At 42.8% G+C, this 15,371-nt stretch overlaps 1 protein-coding gene across 4 annotated transcripts in view; it reads right to left on the bottom strand.

The window, feature by feature from the left end:
• Window positions 1–15,371, bottom strand: part of ABLIM1 (actin binding LIM protein 1) — a 210,613-nt gene that overhangs the window by 187,199 nt on the left and 8,043 nt on the right. The gene's annotated exons all lie outside the window — the stretch shown is intronic.

Genomic DNA, 15,371 nt, shown 5'->3' on the forward strand with positions numbered 1-15,371 from the left:
GATCACACAGACATTCCACTTTGCCCTAAATTCTTAACTCCCGTAACTACCACAATGAGTAGCTTCTAAAGAGGAGCAGAAGGAAAAATCTCGTCAGTGTTATATCCACACTTTACTGTGCTAATAAAATCATAACTGCTCCATGTTTTACTTCTCACCAGACACTCAAGAGCTGTCTGGAATCAGGCTAAGGACCAAATAAACCCCTCAAGGACTGTAATGGAAAAGCATGGGGTAAATCAATACAGAATTTGTCTCAGTTTGTGTTATCTGAGGTAGTTAGTGGTGCCCTAAACAATCCCCCTGTGATTTTTCTTCTTTTACTAGCAGAAAATTGTGCTCATTATACTACTGTATTCTCAAAATAGTGACATTGCTCACCAATGTATTTTTAGGATAACACATGCATGCATCTGATGAAGTGGGTTTTAGCCCATGAAAGCTTATGCTCAAATAAATTTGTTTGTCTCTAAGGTGCCACAAGGACTCCTCATTTTTTTGGCTGATACAGACTAACACGGCTACCACTCCGAACCTGACATACATGCTCTATGTTTCTACCTTCCTTGAATCTCCGTATGCCTTCTACTGCCATTTGGATGGAGTTCTATCTGGGTATGTATTCATGGCATATTCAGCACCATAGACTTCCGAGTACTATCCCCCCTCCCCCCTTGCTCTCAGACCCTTTCCCACTGCTCTCAACTCCTCCTTCTCCCTCACCCCAGCTTGCTGGACATCCTTCCTGGTCACGCTCTGACACTCTCTCTCACTCTTAACTTTGCAACACTGTTTACAGTCACCACAGCCTCCCATCTAGTACTGCCATGCAAGTTCCCCCTCGTCCTTCAATAAACTTCTGGAAATTTATCTACCACTTCATCAAGTACTTTTGCTATAAAGCCACTCTGTTTTATTCTTTTTTGTACATGCTCATACCTTTAGAGCATAAATTTGTTGGGGAAGAAACTTTGCTATTTTGTACAGTTTACCTATTATGCACATTAGGTGGGCAATACATAGTAAACAGAAAGAAAAACAGTATTAAACCTAAAGGAAATCACGTATTTCAGGCAACAATGTTTATCTTCAAATTCAGCTAAACTTATAACTCAGCAGCTGTCATTTGGTTAGTGCAGTTTTTCTATTTAAAACATTTAGAGAAAGCTTAGCTGCCTGGATTCCTTGACTGGAATATGAAGCTTTCCCTCTTCCTCTGTGGTAGATATCATCTCATCTAGATCCCTAGAACTGTGATTCAATTCACATGAGTAAGCAGAACACAGAGGGGAATGCCAACTAATATTTTAATTAGCAGTTACTTCTAAATAAGAACCCATAAGTACATTGCCTTGAGTGAACCTCTCCTAATCTGTAATGCAATACTATTTTTGGAGTGGAAGAGCAGAGGTTATTATTCTTACAAGCAAGACTATTAAATAGTCTATTAACTTAGTTACAAGTTTTAGTAGTACAAAAGAAGAACAAAAATCCAAACCTATTAGAAACTCCTGCCTTGTATTATTTTAAAATACAATGAGCAAAACTTGCCTCTGATTTGTATGGTGGGGAATGGGCCAGACCCTGGGCCCATTGAAGATAATAGCAAAGCTCCCATTAGTAACCCCCCGCCCCACAATATCCTGCTCTATCTACTTTGTGAACACAGAGCTCCTTAATAAATTCTGTCCATACCAGAGTCTTGATCCCCCTTGTGCATTGGAGAAGAGTTGACCCATATTTGGAATGAAATAAAAGGCAAATCGGGCCAAAACTGGGAATCAGTATTATATTGCCAGTAACGAGTTAACTTTCTCATTACGTTTTGCCTTTCAGGGCCATTTAAGTTAACACAATGCTCTCAGCTCCCATATCCAATCTGAGCTCTCTGATGGAGGTAATTACAGTGCCCATCATACTGGCATCAGCTTTGGCTTTGGTATCGAGGTTCAGCAACCAACTGCTGCTCCTTCCCAAGGAGTCACTTGCAAGCTTTTCCTTTTGGATATCTACATTACACAGCAAAGGTTTCAGTGCCAGAGAGGACTCTTTTCACATTCACCAGCGAGCACGCAACAGGGAATTAAAGGGGGTGGGGAAAGAGTGGTGCGCCATGCAGGAGAATGGTCATGAAACCACCCCTGACTGCAGACCCCTTTAAAAACAGGTTTATGACTAAAGTTCAGCTACAGTCAGAAAAATGATTATGTACAAGTTTATTGGACATTTGTAAGCTGGAGGCTGATTTTGTGGTGAGGCCCCTGAGCAGGGTTTAGTAGAGATCTCAGCCTGGCACTGGAAACCCCACCTGCATCAGCAAGGACACCTCTACTCCAGAAAGGATTTACCCTCTGGATTTTTGCCCTGGCAGGGATGGGGCCAGAGAGTTGCTCTAAAACCGTGGTCAAGGCTGTGCTAATCTAGTCACCAAGAGAGGAAGGATGACCCAGTGGTTAGGACACCAGCTTAAGACTTGAGATCTGAGTTCAATTTCGTGCATGACCTTGGGAAAGTCACTAGCCTTTCTGTGCCTCAGTCCTCCTGCTGTAAAATGGGGAGAATAGCACTGCCCCTCACAGGGGTATTGTGAGGCAAAAATGCATTAAAGATTGTGAGACACTCAGACACTAGGGTGATGGGGGCCATTAAAGTAACTAAGATAGTAAACATGGTCGTACCCCTTCCCCATCCATTTTTGGGGCTGCTCTTCACTAGAAAATAAGGTTGTGTTAGACAAACTTGAGGAGTCATGTTAATTCACATTACTTTAAAGCATCAGCCCAGACAGGCTCCTCAAGGCTATGTTCGTACACTACCTTATTTTCTAGTCAGACAAGCCCTAGGCATGGTGCTGGCCAGCTCAGGACAGACTTTTCAGCAGCAGGTGGTCTATGCTAGCAAATGCCAAAACCACCCAGGCGTGAATCAAGTCCCTTGTTTAGAAGACCTTTGCAAACCTCTGGAGAGGTGAAAGAAAGCCATATTATCATGAAGGCAATTACAAGTTTGCCATTTCCCAGTACCTAGGAGCAAATCCCACCTGCTTTAGAATATGCAAAATCTTATAATAAAAAAAAAATCTGTAACCATCTCAAATAACACTTCTCTAAAACATTTTTTACCAAATTAAAAAAGACAAACAGATAAAGCATATATAAACAGAAGGATTTTGTGAGATGAAAGACAGTCATAACACAAAGCTTCCCATATGTATAGCATGTACATTACTTGGGTTATAAGCTCCTTGTGGCAGCAGCCATCTTTTTGTTCTGTTTGTACAGCACCTAGCACAATGGGGTTCTGGTCCAGGACTGGGGGTCCTAGATGCTACTACAATACAAATAATAATCTGCTTACATACCACAGAGCTAGTGTGAAATTCAAGTACTCACTGACACTAAGACAAAGTTGCACCAGTGTAACTAAAAGTGTAATTTCATAGTGAGGTAGCTAAGCCAGAGCAAGTCTGTGTGCTGACACTTTTGTCTCAGTTGAAACCTGATATACCCATTTAGCTCATATCAGTAAATTTACAGGAGCAGGCAAAACGGATACACCCAGTTTTAAATTAATATAAGATTCCACACAGGAGTTTGCACCATTTTAACTAAACGGACTTTTAAAAACTAGATTTAGTTGAACAAGTGCAACTTGCGTGTAGAAAAGCCCTAAAAGAAATGCTAGTAATACAGTGATCAAAAATGAATGAATATTTCTTTGAATATGTAGAATAATGTATCTTTTTCAAGCTTCACTGTGAAGCCTACATTGTACATATTGAAGCCTTAGCTGTTACAGTGCTTCCAGCTTTGCTCTCAAGTCAATCCATGCAAACAACAAGAAATCACCAAAACAAGTTTTCAGTGAGGCATCTTGTTATTTTGTAGGGCAGATACAACTTTGGAAGTTAAATTGTGTGCTGGAAACAGCAACAGGGCCATTTCCTTGATAAAGAACCAAATTTGAAGCCAAAATTATGTGCAGAAGAACTGCCCGAGACAAAATTAATTTAAGTTCCTGGGCTTTTTAACAAACCAGGTTAACTAAGGGTATGTCTACACTACAGGATTAATCCGAATTTAGATAATTCGAATTTGGGAAACAGGTTGTATAAATTCGATTGTGCGCGGCCACACTAAGCACATTAATTCGGTTTTTAACCACATTAATTCGGTGGTGTGCGGCCACACTACCCCATTACTTTAACCACAGTAATTCGGTGGTGTGCGGCCACACTAACCCTAATTCGAATTAACAAAATCGATTTAGGCACTACTCCGCTCGTCGAGGTGGAGTACAGAAATCGATTTTAAGTGCCCTTTAATTCGAATTAACTGGCTCTGTAGTGTGGACGGGTGAAGGGTTAATTCGGATTAACGCAACTAAATCCGAATTAAAGTCGTAGTGTAGACCAGGCCTAAGACATTGTCCCTTAGTTTAGTACAGGATTCCACTAAGCCAGATAGGTACATTGTCCGTCAAATAGCTCACTTAGCCCTTTGAGTGTCCATGCTATGACCACGACACACAACAGTCCTGGTACCCCCTTTACCTGGACTCTTTTTCCCCTATTCAGAAAATCAGTTACACCATTTTTAAGTGGAAACACATCAGGTCCTACAGTTATTTGAGGAGACAAGAATCTTCCAGTGCTGCAACCACTTGGTGTTTGGAGTCTTGCTGTAACCTCGATCGCTGGGTGCATTTGCCAGCCAGCTGCTATTCTTTAAGGAAACCTCATCTTAGTCATGATCTGGTAACTAATATTTTATTGCATTTTGTATCTGTGCTACACTGGCATAAATCTGGAGTAATTCCACTGGTCTAGATTTGCCACAGAGTAACTCAGTTCAGAATCCAGCCCTTTGGAAGTAATATTAAAGTCTGCTCTATGAGAGAGACCTAATTTAAAAGAAGAAGCAATGCCCATCTCCCAACACACTGTTCCAAAGACAGAGACCGATAACTTCCACTTGACTAAAGCACGTTCCTTAGGGTGACCATATGTCCTGTTTTGGCCAGGACAGTCCCTTTTTTAAGCCCTGTCCTGGCCACCTCAACTTTTTTGGCAAAAGTGGGCATTTGTCCTGTTTGCTCTTGCCAACTGATCATCAGTTGGCAAGAATAAACAGGACAAATGCCCACTTTTGCCAAAAAAGTGGGGTGCGAGGCAACCCCTAGCGAGGCATGGAGGAACATGCGGGGGAATGGAAGGGCAGCGCCAGCCCGCACGGGGGGAAGGAGGGAAGGCTCGGATGAGAGCACGGGCTGAGGGTGTGAGCGGTGCGGGCTGGCCCCACACAGGCTTGGGCAGGCCCCGCGTGGCTTGTGGGGGGGGTTAGAGGTGGGGGAGGGGGGAGAAAAGAGTGGCACGGGCCAGCTCCACATGGGTGCGGCTCAGGCCAGCTGCTGACGCCAGCCCTGGGTTGGGGAGGAGGGTGGTCGGGCTAGCCCCAGGCCGTGTCCCGTTTTCCCTTTTGGGAAATATGGTCACCCTAGGGTTGTGGTGTGGAGGAAGGTGAAGGGGTGAGCAGTGATGCCAGTCCTGCATGAGGGGCAGGGGTGGGGGGGAACAGGGGAGGGGAAGAGAAAGGGTTCCAGCATGCGGGGGGCAGGCAGGGTTCGAGTGATCAGCAACAGCCTCGAGTAGGGGTAGTGGGGACTCAGGCGAGTGGCTGGGCCGGAGGGGGCTCAGGCAAGTGGCTGGGGCCAGCCCCGTGGGGTGTCCCATTTTTCCTTTGGGAAATATGGTCACCCTAACATTCCTAAAATAAAGGACATTTGCTGCGGGAGTTTTAAATCTGTAATGTCACTGCTGCCTTCTGGAAAAGCAGCTCCTGGGACAAAATGGGTAATGACCATTATGTGTATCACTGTCTTAGCCAAGGACAGAGCCACTGCTTAGCCCGCTCTTCCCCCAACTGGAAATTACAGACATTACCTGAAAAGTAACATTTCTAGGATAAAAAAAAAAAAAAAAAAAAAAAAAAAACCTTAAAAAAGAAAAAACAAAAACCGGCAGCTACTCTTGATGATGATATTTCTGTGCCTGAACCTTGCTCCTAATGCAAGACTGTTTTGGAAACCAAAGAACCACGCTGATAAATGCTGACTCAACTGCAGGTTCTGCTGGCAGAGCTCCATACCTCTGCTGCAAACCACAGAAGCGCTTGGCTCTTTACCACAAATCAGAGAGAAGCTTCTGGGAAATGTCTCACTAGGAAGATTCTCTACAGGTGAGGTCACAGCAAACACACTGGGCCCAATCCTGCTCCCACTGAAGTCAATGGCAAACTTCCCATTGAATGAGAGCAGGATCTGGACCGCTGTGCTTTAGAAAGTATTGACTTTTGTCTGAGCCTCATTAGCACTTGGTCATTTTCCAGATTCAGACATATTTGCACATTGGCAGACTCAGCCTGGCAGGCAGGAAACAGGAAACTCTTCCAGTCTGCAAGGCAGGGTGGATTGATTTAAATAATGATTTAAATCACCTAAAGGAAAGCTTCGATTTTAATCAACATTTCTATTTGTAGTTCAGTTATTTTCCTACAAAAAGGTGCACTCTCATTGGTTGATATATCAATGCTAAAACATATTGATTTACAGCTAAATAGCACCTTCACACTAGATCTGGAACATGTGCTACCTAGGAAGGTACACTATAACTACATACATTTATTTAAGCAATTATATAGCTTAATATATAATTTTATTAACTGTACATTTTTAGTAGATTAGAAAATGGTGACTGATATATGGCTTATTTACTAAATATTAATTTTGTTCATGATTTGTGTCAAGCTGCATTAGGGTGGTAACTAGAATTTAAACAAAAAATAGCATATAAATATATTTTTATTAAACAAAACAAGCCCTTAATACAGTACATGACCTATTGTGCCACATTTATAACACTTGACTTCAAAAGTTAGAATCAGAGAAAAAACAACTTTCTTTATATAGAAAAGAAGCCTTTAACTCAACATAGAGTGATATATCACCTGTGTCCACTCCCAGTTTCTGGCAATCACGTGGCATATGCCAAGCTAGAGAATAAGATGAGTCATTTGAGTTACCCATCTAGATATGGAAGGCACAAGTCGTGTCTATTCTACCCTAGTCCTGTAAAAGGAAACTTGAAACGTGTCAATTCCTTAGCAAAAAAGGGTTGGGAATAATTGGTCAACTGTTTAGCAAAGGGGACTTGAGAAAAACTGGCACTTTCTCATTAATGCCATAACACATGTTCTGTCAGTCTGTTTTCCTGCTAGAGTTAATGAAGTGCACCTAAGTTATCTATTCTCAAGGCTTCTATCGATAGCTACAGAGGTGAATCATGGGCGTGATCACAGCATATACACTGATTGATCTGTTTTGACTCTCTCTCCATTCACTGCAGAGACCATACAACTGAGATACTTCTGCCCATTACCTAAAGAGTAGACAGTACATTGCATGACAGCACGTCTCCACCCCAGAGATGGATTTGTTCTTAATTATCTCATCTGTACTGTACTCCAAAGAAACACTCTTTCAAAAGGAAAAACAAGGCCTTGAAGATAGTAATGAGAAGGAGGAGTAGATAGCTAGAATGGTAGGTTGAGATAGTTTATAAAGGAAAGAAAGAAAAAGAAAAGAACATTGATAAAAGCTATCCACAAGTACCCGTCTACCCCACTGTTAATTTATGTGAAAAAGTTGGATGAAAAGACTTCAAAATAATTGAGAAGCATGCAGAAAAGTCTAGGATTAAATACACTTTTTAAAAAAACAATGTCAATAATTGTGTGTGTGTGTGTGTGTGTGTGTGTGTGTGTGTGTGTGTGTGTGTGTGTGCGCGCGCGTGCACATCACAAGGATAAAACTGGGGTTAGCTGTAATTTTAAATATAGAGTAAAGCAAAGGTAGAATAAACTGAAAAGACTCTGGTGTTCATTACTATCAAAAGTAAAAAAAGGCTTACATCAAATACACCAGTAATAGTAAAAAGTCAAGGGGGATAAATAATTTTACCAAAATATATTAGCCAAAAATTAAATACTGCTTGAATCATAAATGTATGGAAAAAGATGTGTTAATTTTCTCTGACCACTTTGTATGCCAATACCCATCCCCCACCCTCCTTTCTTCCCTCTTTTGTCTTTTAAGGCCTTTATGCTGCAAACACCACCACATGCAACAGCTTGTGGAATGAGGGTCTTAGGCCTCAGCCTGAAGAGACTTTTGCACATACTAAATTTTAAGCATGTGAGTCCTTCCAGTGAAATCAGTTATTTGATACCAACACTCATTTGATCCCATTTTAAACCCCATTATATAATGTACATAAAAATGTGATGTATGTGCCTGCAGTGACTGGTGTAATTTGCTTGACAAGTTCAATTCAATGGAGTTTTTGATAAATGATTTGCAAAAGATTAAGAAAATTAGGTATATTCAGTATAGGGGTGTTTTCTCATCTGGCCATACAGGGGCTTACAGTCCAGATTCTGATCTCCCTTATACTGGTGTAAATCTGAACTAGCTCTATTGAACATCCTAGCCTTTAGTGAGGGATTGTCAAAAATAACTGAGTAGTGACCTAGATATACAAGTCCTACTGACTTTCAGTGGGACAAGGCATTTAGCATTTATGATAATTCTACCTCTAAGTCTTATTGACATTAATACAGGTAGTTCCCCATGCTTTAAGATGCAAATACACTACTCAGTTTTTGATCTGCAGTGTAATATACTTACGCAATCTATCATAACGTACAGCTTATGAAGACAGATCTTGTGCTGGTATAAATGTTCAGATTTACACCAGCTGAGGATGTGGCCCCCTATTGAAAACTTTCTAGTTCACAGAGGCTACATCTACACTACACACCACTTGTGGCGACATACAGCGTACATGTAGCTACACACCACACAGTGAAAAAGCACACGGCGTCCACGCTGCGGTGTGTAGCTACAGTGTCAGTGAAAGGCTCCGGCAGGGTGCGGCAGTGGAGAAAGGCTCAGCCTCCCCCACTGCCACAGCCTCCTCCATGGAGGGGAAATGCTCCAGTAGCAGGAAGTCTGGCAGTCTCTCTCTCTGCAGAGGGGAAGGGCTGCAGCAGCAGGGAGTTGGCAGCCTTTTTCTGCTGCCTCCCTGCTGCTGGAGCCTTTCCCTGAGGCAGGGAAGGGATCCACAGTGAGGAGCTGCCCACTGCCAGAGCATTTCCCCGCTGGGGGAGTTTTTTCCTGCAGAGGAGAAAGGCTCCAGCAGTGGGACACTACATTGGTACATGTGTATTAACTCCTCTTGCCTAAATTATGCCTCACCATCTACGCTGCTGTTGACACCTGTGCCAGAGGGGCTGTGTGGGTATGTACTCTATTCGCTGCTGAAAGGAACATGCAGTGTAGACGTACCTTGAAATGATCTGATAGCCCTGAGCTTCATTTAGTTAATGATGTAATTTCACTGTTGTGGGCCACACATTTTTAGTTGTAAGACAGATGCCTTAGGTGCCTCCTAAGAAAAGGTTTAACCTGGTGATCAAATCGTGCATTCTACAGTGTGGCTTGTCTTGTAAATACAGACAATTACAGTGTTTATACTTCACATATGTTAGTCAATGCTGGAGAAAAACAAGAATCTTTTCCATAAAACAGTAACAAACTAATGAACTACACAGTCAATGCACTATGTTCACATGTAGTGTCTGAAGCCCTATCAATGAAAAGCTAAAAGCAGTTTTTATTTTTTTTAAACCACTATCACTAATACAAAGGCACTGATCTTACTGAAAGTATGTTGCAAGCCAAGGCTTGCTTTGAAACAGATGATATCGACTCAAATGTTGACTAAACTGAGCCAATGTTTGAATGAAAAAAATCAACACAATTTCTAGTAGACTTGTTACAAGATAAACAGTTATTGAACCATAGGGCAGGAGCATAAACTGGATTCAGTGTGATGCTACATCTCAGCATTAGGACACAGTGGGACTTGGTAGTTGTCACTGAACTCTTCATGACACAAACTGGGTGAAAAGCTAGAATGTGAATCCAGACTGTGTAGTACTAATGCAATAAAAGCCTGTCTTAGCACCCTTATAGTCTCCTTTGTCTTCCTCTCGCTAAACACACAAGTCTCTGCCTACAGTTGACTTATAAAAAGACAGTATTTAGAGGCAACCAATCCCATTGGGGGAGGGATAGCTCAGTGGTTTGAGCATTGGCCTACTAAACCCAGGATTGAGAGCTCAATCCTTGAGGGGGCTATTTAGGGAACTGGGATAAAAATCTGTCAGGGGGTTGGACTAGATGACCTCCTGAGTTCCCTTCCAACCTTGATATTCTAGGATTCATTCTTCAAGACCTTTATTTGTTAAAACCAGGATACACATATTCCTCACAACTAACAGCCAAACAGCTATAGCAGCTAGCAAACAAAAAAAAGTCAGTCATGTAGATAGGTTCTGAGTATCACTAGATAAAACTCCTTTAAAAGATTGCTACCCAGAAAGACCCACAATTATTTCAAATCACTCATCTAAATAAAAACGTAAGACAAAGCGATCAAAAAGTAAATAACTCCAACCAACATCCTGACTGACAGTCACATAAACATCTAATGTCCATACATAAATATTATCCAAAGTGATGAATAAAAAGATGGAGAAATTGTTCATTTGAAATCTTGAGTGGATGCACAAAAGCAAGAATGTTGAAAGTGCAGATGTTAGCAGAAAATGCTATTGCTTTTCCTGAAAAGAATGAAAATTCTAACCTTCCAATGAAAGATGTGAGCACACAGACGTAAAACAAAACACAGAGAAACAAGCCATGGCTTCTTAGCCACATCAACAGTAACTGTATCCGCATTTAGTTTCTTGTCTTCAAAGGCAGGAAATTTAAATTACAGTTTAATCATTTAAGCTTTTCTTTTTAAGCTTCCAAAATAGCTATGAAAGAATTTCAGAGATTGAAATGTACATGAAACGGTACTTAGAAGGATGAAACATAAAAAAAACTTTAAGCACGTGAGTATCGAAGTGAAATTTCTGAGGTGAACATTTCTTTAGCCCAATGGCCTTCCAGCTGTGTTACAATATCTTTGTGCTGACATGTCACTGACACAATTTAATGCATGCATCAACAACGAGGGAGGAATTTTGCACAGAAATAGATAAGACTGTCTGTAAAAACAAACACACACACACACACACACACACACACACACACACACACACACAAAACCCAGCTCACTGAAAAAGGTATTTTTCCCCACCAAAAGAAAAAAAATTCTGGGTCAAATTCTGCCCCACTACAACAACCCCACTAAAGGCCTCATTTTAAGCCTCTTAACGAGGCAATAGCAGTTGTCAGCTACACCACCATTTCCCAAATAGTGAAGCTATGTCCATGATGTGATGCTGTATTATTGAAGATGACCATTTATATCATTGTTACTACTACTGTTGCACAATAGCACTAAATTTGATACAAAGTGTATCATGTAAGGTATCAATGGAAAAGTTGTCATCTGCTAAACATGATAATCCTGGTTATATGCATGTATCATCTTTGTATCTGAAGTTATGAATATTTGCTATGTATTTGTATCTCACACATGTTTTGTTCTTGTGTGACACCCACAAGGTAGTTTTACATCCCGTGTAGCCAGCCCAGTGTTGATGAACCATTCAATTGTGGACAGAGCATTCAGTTGGTGATGGGCCATTAAGGGAGATCAGCTCTTCATGGAGTCTTCCTCTGGATGCCTCAGACAGCAAGGAGCCAATGGCCACCCCTATGATTCAGCAAAACATGTAAGGGCATGTGCTGTGGACATGTGACCTTGGATTCCATCTTTGTCAGTAACTTTCCATACACAAGGGCTGTGGGCTTTTTTGGGGACATTAAATTTCCATGCACACGGAAAGACATCTGAGACATCGCCATTTTGCCTCATTACTCCTCCAATTCTCTGGACTGTGAATTTACAACTAAAAGGATATTTTTGAACTATGGACTGGGGACCTTCCAATCTTTTGCAAGTTACCAGAGAGACTTTTGCAAGTCAGCAGCCTATTCCATCACTGCTATGATCCTGATCTAATAGGGTTACCATTCGTCCAGATTCTCCCGGACACGTCTGGCTTTTCTGAGTTAAAAATAGCGTCCGGGGGGAATTTGTAAATGTCCAGATTTCCCCCCCATGCAGAGCGCGCGCAGCTGACAGGGCAGCCGGCCGGATCGTGCCACTCGCACGGAGCTCTGGCAGCCAGAGCCCCTCCTCCGCTTCCGCCTCCTCTCCCCTGCTGCTTGAGATCACTCCCCTCCTCCCCCTCCCCGCATTCGCAGATCGCCAGACGTTCGCATCGGGCCTCCGGCAGTCTGGAGCTCCTCCCCCTGCCCCCCCCCCGCCCCCGCTGCCCAGCGTGCCGCTCCGCAGCACTCTGCAAGGGTGGGGACCAGGCTGTGTGCTCCGCTGGGGAGCCCGGCACGCTGTTCTGAGCAGCATGGTAAGGGGGCCAGGTGGTCGGAGAAAGGGGCGGGGGGTTCTGGAGGGAGCAGTCAAGAGACAGGGAGCAGGGGGAGGGTTGGATGGGTCAGGAGTTCTGGGGGGGGGGCTGTCTGGGGTGGGGGTGTCGATAAGGTTTTGGGCAGTCAGGGGACAGGTAGGGTCTCAGGAGGGGGCAGTCAGGGGATAAGGAAAAGGGAGGCTTAGGTAGGGGGTGGAGTCCTGGGGGGCAGTTAGGGACAGGGGTCCCAGGAGGGGACAGTCAGGGGACAAGGAGCAGGGGTAGGGTTGGGGGTTCTGAGGGGAGCGGGAAGTGGGAGGGAGTGGCAGGGGCGGGGCTAGGGCAGAACGGGGGCAGGGCTAGGGCGAGGCTCCTCCCGTCCTCTTTTTTGATTGTTGAAATATGGTAACCCTAGATCTATGAACACTGAAAATCATTTGTATGTATATGATTCCTTAACCATTCAATTACTCTCCTCCTTTCTTCTATTAATAAATCTTTAGTTAGTTTTGCAAGGATTGGCTGACAGCGTGATACTTGGGTAAGATCTGAGATACATATTGACCTGGGGTAAGTGTCTGATCCTTTGGGATTAGTAGAACCTCACATATGGTGAATTGGGTTTTCAGTAACCCCTCACTATATTAGATCCGTTTGTCTGGATGGGAGCCGAATGCCTAAAGAGGACTGTGTTTGGCTTCTTGTTAACCAGTGTGGTGCTACAAACATTTTTTTGATACTGGTTTGGTGAATCTAATTATAGCATAAATCACAAGTTTCTGGAGATTGTCTGCCCTGTTTCATGCAGTCTGCCCTGAATGCCTCATTCTCAGTGTGGTCCATCCCAGGCACCCGGTCACATGATACATGGATTTATCTATCCATCTAGGTTCTTACCCCTCAGCTCCAGTCTCTCTCAGGATTTAGCCTCAGTGTCAGGCTATACCAAGCTGGGAGGGGTTGCAAGTGCTTTGGAAGACAGGATTAAAATTCAAAATGATCTGGAGAAATGGTCTGAAGTCAATAGGATGCAATTCAATAAGGTCAAATGCCAAGTACTCCACTTAGGAAGGAACAATCAACTTCCATTTTGTGTGTGTGCAAATGACTGCCCAGGAAGGAGTGCTGTGAAAAGGGTTCTGGGGGTTATAGTGGACCACAAGCTAAATGATTCTACAGTGCTACACTGTTGTAAAAAAAGCAAACATTCTGGGATGTATTAGCAGGAGTGTTGTAAGCAAGACTCTAGCAGTAATTCTTCTGCTCTACTCCATGCTGATAAAGCCTCAGCTGGAGTATTGTGTCCAGTTCTGGGCACCACATTTCAGGAAAGATGTGGACTAATTGGAGAAAATCCAGAAAAGAGCAACAAAAATTATTAAAGTTCTAGAAAACACAACCTATGAAGAAAGATTGAAAAAATTGGGTTTGTTTAATCTGGAGAAGAGAAGACTGAGGGGGGACATAACCTTTTATGTACTTGAAAACTGTTACAAGGAGGAAGGAGAAAAATTCTTCTGGTTAACTTCTGAGAATAGGACAAGAAACAACGGGCTTAAATTGCACCAAAGGAGGTTTAGATTGTACATTAAGGTAGTTAAGCATTGGAATAAATTGCAGGGTGTAGGGTAAATCTCCAACATTGGAGGTTTTTAAGAACTGGTTAGACAAACACCTGTCAGGGATGGTCTAGTTATTACATAGTCCTGTCTTGAGTGCAGAGACTGGACTAGATGACCTACTGCGGTCCCTTCCAGTCCTACACTGCTATGATTCTATGATAACTAAAGACACCATAGAGTAATGTAACAACATAAGCCCCCAAGGGGCTACTGCCCCTAACAGCCATCTCCTGCGCAAAACTGATGAGGACATGCACTTACTCCACAGGCCCTTCCATATAAACAGCCCTTCCTGAAACACGGATCTTTTGCGCATTTGCAAAGTAAAATATTATTTCCGCAATAAATATCACCAAACTCCAAAGAGCACATTCATTTTTAGTGAGATGTTTTAAATACACAAATGCCAAGAAAACACTGATGACTGCGGAGAAAGCATTGGAAATGACCTCGTACAACAGCGCGGCGGGGGTGTGGGGAGGGCAGAAAATACACCAGCTTCTAATTCTTTAATCGTTGTCTCTTCTGGCCTTATGAATTACACCTGGAAAGTCCCTGGAACACAAGTATAAAATGTACTTGTAGAGGAGGAAGCTATTTGTATTATTTTTTCTTAATACCATATGAAACTCATTTTACTGTTTATTATATTGCCTGACTGCATGGAATTAAATTGAAGGAAGTTGATGGGGGGGGGGGAGGGGAGAAACAGGAAACTACAACAAGGTACAACCAGACAGAATGCCCACGGTTCCTTGAGAAACAATGGGGGAGTTATTAATTGGGAAATGCTCCAGCCAGCATAGCAAGACTTATTCTTCGCAGATCAGGGCCTAGGAACAAAGGAAAACTAAACCATTAAAAACCCTGCCTAGATAGGAAGGGGAGGAAGGTGAGCAAGCAGCAGCAGATGGAGGTGAATTTCTGAGAGGAACACAGAGGATGCTGCAGGGACTGTCTCTCCCAGGACAGGAATAGGGATGACTGGGCTGAGAGGAACGTACCCAAAACTTGCAAGGAAAGTATATATAGGCATTTTGTTGTTTTATCCCTTGTCTCTGTTTGCTATGGAGTTGTGGGTGAATAAATATTTTGTTTTGAAGAAGCTGGTTTTGAGTTACTGTAAATCAGTTGCTGGTCACAGGTTCCTGGAGGAAAATGGGTAACAGGTACCAAACATAACTGGGCTTGTCTTCTTATCGTGGTTGGTAAACTAGAGGGCTGCAGCCTGGAGACCCAGTCTAAG

This window comes from Terrapene carolina, unplaced genomic scaffold (assembly GCF_002925995.2).
Source record: "Terrapene carolina triunguis isolate 2854851 unplaced genomic scaffold, T_m_triunguis-2.0 Scaffold95, whole genome shotgun sequence".
Classification (NCBI taxonomy): domain Eukaryota; kingdom Metazoa; phylum Chordata; order Testudines; family Emydidae; genus Terrapene; species Terrapene triunguis.